Source organism: Panthera uncia (assembly GCF_023721935.1).
Source record: "Panthera uncia isolate 11264 chromosome A1 unlocalized genomic scaffold, Puncia_PCG_1.0 HiC_scaffold_16, whole genome shotgun sequence".
NCBI classification, from domain to species: Eukaryota; Metazoa; Chordata; class Mammalia; order Carnivora; family Felidae; genus Panthera; species Panthera uncia.
In genome coordinates, this window is record NW_026057576.1 from 29928432 (window position 1) to 29937571 (window position 9140).

Sequence of the window (9140 nt, forward strand, 5' to 3'; positions counted from 1 at the left end):
CAGAGTGGGACTAAAATCCTGCGTGCATAGGGGAAATGTGCAGGAAATCCAAACCAAAACTCAGGCATGAGATTAAACAAGGTAGAGAGACTCGGTTACTTGATACAGACTATTGGATGGCTTCATCTCAAAAATCAAACTTGGAAGAAGAGACCACAAGAGAGGAGTGAAGTTATCAAAAAGTTACCTCAGTATGGAAATTCTGATCTGCTGGATTGGAACTTTTAAATTTCTCTGAATAAAGTCTTCATCTCGGGCTTGGATTCACTCTAGCTCAGAAAGCAGATGATGTTAAATGCTTCTAGTTCTAGTTATAAGGGATGCCAGTGTGAACAGGAGTAGAACTAGGTAGGACATTAAGTCTTCATCACAGAAATAATGTATTTCTATTTTTTAAATGAATGTTTACATGCAAAAAAATTAGAGAGAAGATATCTAAAAAATTAACCTTAAAGAAATACATTGGATAATAGTTATAGTAAAGTATATGCTCTAATAATGGGAGTAAAAGCTGTTTGGGTCCCATTGGTACCACTAGTTCCTAAGATTTTAGTTGTAAACAAGCAGTAGGATGATAAAAATCTCTTGGCATAATTAAAACTGGGTAAACCAGAATAGGTGTGTTGCGCAAACAGTTTGCCAAATATCTTTTCAAGTCTATTATAGCTACTGAACAAATGGATTGGTATGAATAGATACGTCCTTAATGAGCACATCATTAAGAGGTTGATATGTCTTCTCATTTACTGGTAACTTCTCCAATTCATCTAGAGTCTCCAGAATATCTATTACCTTTCCAAATACTGTGTATTTCATGTCCAAATGTAACTTCTTGGCATAGGTGAAGAACTGAGATCCATTGGTATTTGAGAGATTATTAGCCATAGATACCACACCTCTAACATTGTGCTTAAGAGTCACTATATTCGTCCTCAAATTTCTTGCCCCAGGTACTGTTACTTCCTCTTCCTGCACCTGTCAGATCTCCAGTTTCAGCCATAAAATCCTTGATATTTCTATGAAATATACAGCCATTGTAGTAATTACTGGCACTGAGAGCCGAAAATTTCTCACATATTTGGGTGTCCTCTCACAGAAAACTTCTATTTGAGTATCACTTACATCTCTGTGCAATGTCACTGACATTTTTCTTCTTGATGGTTTCAGGAAGTACTGTTGCTAATTTCTCACTGTCTTAACAAGAGAAGTTAGAAAATGAGTCTCACTTTGGTTAGCACAGCTGTTTTTAAGACAGAAAAGATGTAATCGCAGATGCCTGTGATTCGAAATTAGTGTCTTAGGGGCTCCCCTGCATTTTGATTTTGAAGTCCACTAAAAATTAGAATTCACCTATGTTTATTATCTTCATATGTGGGAAGAGCCTCAAAACATTAAATAGCAGAAGACAGGTAAAAGGAAAGAAACAGAAGAAAGAACTAAAAAGAAACATGATTGATTTTCAAAAAGTTGACCATTTGATTTCTAAACATTATAAGATAGTATTACGCAACAAAATGCACTCGTCAGGACAATGGGGTACAGTGGAAAGAAGAGGAAGATACAGGTCCTGGTTTTGCACTGCATTAGCCCCTATATTATTGCATAAACTTGTATAAATTACTTCATTTCTCCTTGCCACAGTTTTATCTTTTAAAGATTGATCTTTAAAGGAGAAAGCGTATGTTCCAGGTATCTATTGTTTTGGAACAAATGACCATAAAACTTAACGGTAAAGCTCCTACAACCATTCTACTGTATCACACAAATTTTGTGGGTCAGAACTTCCAGCAGAGATCAGCTGCATAATTCTACTGTTCCATGTGACATAGTAGAGGTCACTTGATGATATTCAACTGTTAGATAGTCTGGACTGGAAGGTGCAAGTTTCATACACACACCTATGGTAACGTGGAGGGTGTATCTGGAAGGCTGAATTCAGCTGAATTGTCAACAAAATGGCTAACTTTGGCCTCTTCAGAATGGCAGCTGCAGAGACTTCTTCTATTGGTGAATCAGGGTGCCAAGAATGAAGAAAGAGAACGTTGCGTGGTATTTGACACTCTAGCACCACTTCTGCCATACCCTACTGGTTGAAGCAGTCTCAACCATGTGCATATTCAAGGGGCAGGATCATTGATCTGCATATCCATGAGAGAAGTTTCAAATAATTTGCTTCCATGTTGAAACCATTATAGTCCATACCCTGCTTACAACAGTACTGATCTTCCTTCATCATGTGAGAATCACCAAAAGTCTCATTCTATTATGCTATGAAGCTCAGGTTTAAGGTCCAGGATCACATCATTTAAATCAGATCTAGCTGTAAAAGTATCTTGTTTTAGTTTTAGTTTTAGTTTTAGTTTTAGTTTTAGTTTTAGTTTTAGTTTTAGTTTTATAGTTTTAGTTTTAGTTTGGTTTTAGTTTGCTTTTAGTTTGGATTTAGTTTGGTTTTAGTTTTAGTTTTAGTTTTAGTTTTAGTTTTAGTTTTAGGGTTTTTTTTTTTCTCCCTTGGATAAAGTTACTTTTAGACTGTAGATCTGTGAAATGGAAAGACAAATGATCTGTCCTCCACCCACCTAATGTTCCAAGATGGAACAGGTGTAGGATAATCATAGTAAATATTCCTTTTCCAGAAGGGAGAAAATAAGACACATAGCAATCACTATCCTATAGAAATTCTTAAATATAATCTGGCAAATATTTTCCTTTCCCAGTTGAGGTTCAGTCTTGGTCTTTGGGCATAATTCTACATGGCTCTTGGCTTCTTTCCATTGGCAAAAATTCTAAAATTGAATATATGCAAATGGATGGTGAAAACTTCCTTTTCCACATAATGTAGACTTTTCCATAAAATCTATTTTCAAAATCTAGTTTTCTTAGAATGCTTCTTGGTTATCTCAAGAATTTAATTTTTTCTTTTTACTCTTTCTGTCCTATTCAATGTTAATATAATTCCTTTAACATCTCATGAGCCATTTGGGTGTTAATTACTAATCTATTTCATTAGACAAAACCAAACCCATAAATCTTTTTGTGGTAAATCCTTCTCTATCTTGGTTTTCCTGTGAGGCTGTTGTTTGTGCACTAAGCACTATTGTCTGTTTTAGAGCATCTATATGGCATACCCTTTTTCTTTTTTGTTACTGAGAGGGTACATTAGATCAGCCTTAAATCCTTCTGAAGTCTTAAACGATCTTACAACCACAGGCTGTGTTCTACTAGCAGTGCATTAGATTTTATCTCTACCCTGAGACCATCTCTTACTTTGAGGACAACTTGCTGGTTGTCCTAAGCCCTTTATATTCACTCCATATTCTGTTAGCAATTGACTATTCACTTCATTTTTCTTTTCTCTCAGTTTTACTAGATAACTGGAAGAAATGAGGTAACACCTTCAACACTTAATTCAGAAATCATCTTAGCTAGATTATCAAGTTTTTTAAGTACACTGTATATTTTCCAGGTTACCTCAGTGGCAGTATTACCAAACTTTCTGCCAGCCCTTAGTAATTTCTTTGTTCAGTCTCCTTCGAGTCCTCTCTACTTGTCACTTTAAGGTTTGTCAGACCTTTGCCTATTGCCCTGTCCCCAGACCAAAACCATACATTTTAGATTTTGTAATGTTAGCACCTCACTTCCATATGCCAAATTCCGTTTATCTATTGATGCAGTAAAAATTAAAACAAGACAAAAACCAACCAAAAGTTAAGTTGCTTAGAACAACAACCATCTTATTATATCTCATAGTTTTATGACTCAATAATGTAGCAGCAGTCAAATGGGTGACTCTCCTCCCTCATGTAGTTTTGACGGAAGTCATTCAGAGGTATTCATTTGGCAGATGGTCTGGAATAGAGGGTCCAAAACAATTCCCGTCATGTGATACTTCATGGGGAATGGCAGAAGGCTCCGATCACCAATCAGAATTGGTACAGGTGGCCTCCTCAGCATGGCAACCACCTCAGTGTATGGAGCTTTTCACAGGGAATACCTCAGAGCTTCAACAGCAAGGCCTGTAGCTATGACCTCTTGATGGGAGGAGTGAAAACGATTTGTGGTCTTGATTTAAAAATGACAAAATTGGGCTAGATGATCACTCACATCCTTTTTGTTTCTAAAATATCTGTTTCAAAAGCAACAATAAAAGTTTAGAATAGATATGAAATAAAAGAAATAACATTTTAACTTTTCACAAGTTATAAGCATCTAAACCTGCTGAAGCATTAAATAGTCTACAGCATTCATCTCTCAAAAGATTTAATTCCAAAGATAACTGTAGGTGATAAAGACATTTATAGCTGAGATTGGATGGAAAATATCTAAAAATATATAACTTTATATCTATGTTTCTGTAAAAAATGGCTGCATTGCTTATTACCTCTTGTCATGAAATGGTTTTTTCCACTAAAGCCTATAAACAAAACTGAAAACTTCATTCTTAAAGTTGTATTTTCAGCTATTTGGGTAATATGCAAAAGATTATGGCCAGGGAATTCTAACTGTAATTTCTTACTTAAGAGAAAGTTAACCAAATCAATAAACGATATTCTCCTCTTGATATGGTTCTATGTGGTACCTGAAATAATGAAGCCATAGATATGGGAATAATCTTAGAGATCATCTTGACTAAATCCTTTCAGCCACAGATGAAAGAACTGAGCCCTCCAGGGACTATGAAGCTTGTCCAAGGTCTCTTAGCTGGTTAATGGGTAGAGTCAAGGGCTTTTTCTATGACCGTGGTGCTAACAGTTACAACAGTGCCCTTGAGAGAAATAAGTTTCTCAAATGATATGACTATTCCCTTGCAGTTTATGCCTTCATTAATTTTCTTTAACACTTATTTCTTCATCTGTGGTACATAATGTTTAGACCAACTTTACTGAGTTGAAACAAATTCTAATCAGACTGAAATAGTACTGTTTCGACATATTTTAAGAACAGCAGCAATAGATAACATAAATATAAACATATTTCTAAAACTAATGATAAGTTGCTAAAGAAAAAAGTAACTTTATTGTTTTATTTCTTTCATCCAGCATTTAAGGATCATGGATTTTCTGTATGAGAAGGTATCTTAAAGTCTATCCACCTTTTTGTAAATATCTTCTTAACCATTCTGAAATACAAGCATACCATGTGGGTTTATATACTTCCAGTGATAAGATGCTCATTATTTCTAAGAACAAAATAAAATTTTGGTATAATAATCATAATCAGTATTATATACTACTGATATCTGTCTCCAGCAGCATATATATGTTTAATACTGGTTTGATCTATAAGCGATCACAGAATATGTCACCATTTTCTTTTAAGATGAACGTCTTGAATTGAAGAAAAGTATCAAGATGTGGCTGTTTCATAATTTAAATATACAAAATTTTCTCCATTGGCAAAAATTCTAAAATACAATATATGCAAATGGGTGGTGATAAACTATGCTGGGCATCCAGCTAAAAGGACAGCATTATGGATTACATCTATTTCGCCTCTATTTTATTTCTCTATAACAGAACACTTTTATCACTTACATTTAATTTTTTTAAGTTTTATACACCTTTATACTTTGCATATGGGCATATAAAACTGAGATTTATGTATTTTTAGAAATGGTTATATTTTCCTGAAATTGTACATTAAGAAGGTGATATTTTACATGATAACATTTGAAAAGTGAAGACTTGTAGAATACTCATGAGTTTGAGATATGTGGCAGAACAGGAGGTCAGAGATACTTAAAGCATGAGAAGAACTCAACCCCCTATGAATGGCTTTGAAGATGAAGTAAGGAGGCCACAAATCAAAGAACACAGGGACATAGGTGTTCTCCTTCAATATGGGAACATAAGCAAGCTCTTGAACTCACTTCCTTCCATGACCAAACTGAATTTACAGCAACATAAGGAACAATTTCCTCCAAAAGAAATCCAGAAACTAGCTGAGCAACTGCTATAATCAGGTGGAAAAAAAAAAAGACAGCAAAATGGGTCTTGACACCCTCTCAATTAATAGGACCCACTAAAAACAAAGAAGGCTACTTGGACGATTGCAAAGGTTTGAAAGGCAATCAAGAGTTAGGGCCAGACTGGTTAAGTTTAGGCGGAATGGCTCAAATACCAAAATCCCACAGATTATACAGTACTGACTGGATGAAATTATTGCAAATAAATGGTTCCAAACTGGGGATAAAGATCGTATTTGTAAGGATCATACTTCTAGTCACTTTATTTTTTTAAATGTTTATTTATTTATTTTTGATAGAGACAGAGAGAGAGAGAGAGAACACGAGTGACAGAGGGGCAGAGAGAGAGGGAGACAGAGGATCTGAAGCAGGCTCTGTGCTGAGAGCACAGAGCCTAATGCAGGGCTTAAACTCAGGAACCATGAGATCATGACCTGAGCCAAAGTTGACAGTTAACTGACTAAGCTACCCAGGTGCTCCTGATGATTTTTTTAAATAAGTGGGTTTTAATTTTGATGGAAGAAGAGTAGTTTTTAATTGAGAAGAATAACACAGTGTACTCATAAAACCTATATACAAAGTAGTAATACGTGACTTTGAGTAAGTAGGAGATGCTGGTATTATCTGCTCCCTTAGATGCTATGAGGATTCTGGAATCATTGCATTTACTAAGACTATAATAACGACTGACCTTTGTCCTCATTGCATTATCCCAGGACTCCAGGGGTGTCAAGAAATAGTAGATTGAGGGATAAGTCCAGATAATAGTAATACCTTAAGTTACCCTAGGTTAGTATGTTTTCCCAAATCAACAACATTTATTATTGGTATATGTATCCTTTATACCATTTTTCACATGCTTAACAGTTGTCTGCCTATGGATATGTTATCTTACATTAGGAAAGTTCCTTAAGGATAAGGTTTCTATTTTATACATCTTTGTAACCAAACAAGTCTAGTTAAGTGAAAAGCAGATATTTTGAATCAATTATTGCATTTAATTTTTCAATGCTTTTGTATTACTTAAAGTCATTTTAAAAATCTGTTGCCCAGAAGTGGACATGTTACTTCATTAATGACTACTATATGATATTACTGTATGATTTTCTCCCTTAAAAACCTCAAGTATATAATTTGTTTCACTGTCATAAGGGTAATATACATATAGAGTATTTTTGGTATTTTTAATTTTTTTTAATGTTTCAAGTTTTTATTTAAATTCTACTTAGTTAACATAGAGTGTAATATTAGTTTCAGGAGTAGAATTTAGTGATTCATCACTTACATATAATACCCAGCGCTCATCACAATAAGTGCCCTCCTTAATACCCATCACCCATTTAGCCCATCCCCCATCCATCTCTCCTCCAGCAGCCCTCAATTTGTTTTCTATAGTTAAAAGTCTCTTTTATGGTTTACCTCCCTCTGTCTTTTTTTTTCATTCCCCTATACTCATCTGTTTTGTTTCTTAAATTCCATATGGGTGAAATAATATGGTATTTGTCTTTCCCTGACTGACTCATTTCACTTAGTGTAATATGCTCTAGGTCCATCCACATCATTGAAAATGGCAAGATTTCACTCTTTTTAATGTCTGAATAATATTCCACTGTGTGTGTGTGTGTGTGTGTGTGTACACCACATCTTCATTATCCATTCATCAGTTAATGGACATTTGGGCTCTTTCCATAATTTAGCTATTGTTGATAATGCTGCTATAAACATTCAGATGCATGTGTCCCTTCAAATCAGTATTTTTGTACCCTTTGAGTAGCATAAACTAACTCCTTTAGTTTTTGTCTGGGAAACCCTCTCTTCTCCTATTATGAATGACAACCTTGCTGGATAAATTACTCTTGGCTACATATTTTTCCCATTCAGCATGTTTAATATATTGTGCCACTCCCTCCTGGCCTGACAAGTTTCTGTGGAGAAGTCTGCTGCTAACCATATTTGTCTTCCCTTATAAGTTAGGGATTTCTTTTTCCTTGCTGTTTTTAGGAATTTTTCTTTATCTCTGTATTTTGCAAATTTTGCCCTGATACGTCTTGGTGTTGACCTACTTTTGTTGATTTTGGCGGGAGTTCTCTGTGCCTCATGGATTTGGATGTCTGTTTCCTTCCCCAGATTAGGGATGTTTTCAGCTATAATTTTCTCAAATAAACCTGGTATTTTTTCCCTAACTTTTTCTTTTGGTACTCCTATGATATGAATGTTATTACTCTTTAAGGAGTTACTGAAGTCCTAAGTCTATATTTGTAATCTAACATTTTTCTTTCTTTCTTTTTCACCTTCATTATTTTCCATAATTTTGCCTTCTGTATCACTTACTTGTTCCTCTGATTCTTCCATCCTTGTGGTCATTAGATCATTTTTGCATCTCAGTTATAGCATTTTTTTATTCTGGCCTAACTAGTTTTAGGTCTTTTATTTATATGGTAAGGTACTCTCTGGCGTCTACTATGCTTTTCTCAAGCCTAGCTAGTACTCTTATGATTGTTGTTTTAAATTCAGGATCAGACATATTACTTATATCTGTTTCTATTAGGTCTCTAGACATGACCTTTTCTTATTCTTTCTTTTAAGATGAATTCCTCCATCTTGGCATTTTGTCTAGGTCTTTGTCTTCTGTGTGTTGGGAAAGTCTGTTATGTTTCCTGTTCCTGAGAGTAATGCTATATTAAGAAGAGGTCATATACTGTCCAAGGCCCGGTGATTCAAGAAGTGTTTCTGGTGTATGCTGTACACATTTTGCTGTTATGTTTTGGCTGCTCTTTCCCTCAGGTCAGTTCTCTGCAGAGTATCTCCTTGCCTACAGTGGGGAGTGTCTGGACCTTGTGCAGCATGTGGCGAATTTTAAATAGATGTGCTCTGGTTTGCTTGTTAAAAAAAGGCCTGATCCTATTTCCATTACAGCTACAGCTTTGCAGAACTCTATGGTCAGTAGACTTGGTGGGTGCAGGGGGGTATATGCTGGTCTTTTGGGGGAGGGGCCTGCTGTTGTGGATTTCACGAACACTTCCCCTAGTAAAGAAGCACCTGCAGAGTGCAGGGGGGCAGGACTTGATGTAAGCAGCTCAGGTTTCCACTTTTGGCACTTTTCTGGTCACAGAAGTCAATTAGTGTTAATGGATAGGGGAGAAAAAAACAGCACCAGCCCTCCCTCTTGTCCCTGAAG

At 35.6% G+C, this 9140-nt stretch overlaps 1 pseudogene; it reads right to left on the reverse strand.

The window, feature by feature from the left end:
• Positions 1-666: 666 nt before the first annotated feature.
• On the reverse strand, positions 667-1146 carry LOC125934182 (peptidyl-prolyl cis-trans isomerase-like 3; annotated as a pseudogene).
• Between the last annotated feature and the right edge of the window lie 7994 nt (positions 1147-9140).